The sequence below is a fragment of the Penaeus monodon genome, chromosome 28 (assembly GCF_015228065.2).
Source record: "Penaeus monodon isolate SGIC_2016 chromosome 28, NSTDA_Pmon_1, whole genome shotgun sequence".
Classification (NCBI taxonomy): Eukaryota; Metazoa; Arthropoda; class Malacostraca; order Decapoda; family Penaeidae; genus Penaeus; species Penaeus monodon.
The window spans coordinates 6,815,064-6,815,837 of NC_051413.1; positions in this window are offsets into that span (position 1 = coordinate 6,815,064).

A 774-nucleotide genomic window follows, 5' to 3' on the forward strand; every position below is an offset into this window, starting at 1 on the left:
CAATGCAATTAGTAAATAAGAACAGCTATGGTGATAAATTTTATATTAAGGTAATTTAAGTTTAGGATCAATAGATGCCACATTTTATTTTGTATTTTTTATAACACAAATCGTTTCCTAATCAACAGTGTATTGTAAGTCTTTTGCAACAGTTCTTCATCCTTATGCAGATGTTTGCAACCTTAGAGTTATTGAGAATTAATCCTGAATAAGTGAAATTCCTCAGATTTCATTAAATTTATTGTGTGATTGTCTTGTTTATATATGCAGCTAGGTGTAACCTCTAGTCTCACTCAATTGGTGATTGTTATTTTTAATTCCTTAAATAGCTGTGGCACCTGTCCCCTTGTTGTTGGAAATTTTTAATAGCAGATGCAAGTCACAGCCAGAATTTCTGATATTGTTGTTACTGTTCATTATATCTTGTGTCTTCCTATTTTTATCTTACTGTTAGATTTAATTTCATTTTCCCATAATAATGTTAGTTGTTGGTTTGTTAGCATTACTGACTGTATTGTTATTTTAGTCCTTGTAGACCCTAGTATGGCTACAGACTCAAAACATAAGACAACTAAAGAAATAACAAAACAAATATCATGTCATCATGATATAACATCTTTTTCATTTCATGTTAGCATCATGATTCAGAAATAGTTCACCAAAAATTTATGTGTGATTTATAGATATGCAATGGTCATATTATAATTTTTGTATAGAGCAATTTATCTATTTATAAATAATTTTATAACAGATCTACAGTTTGTGTGTGTGTGC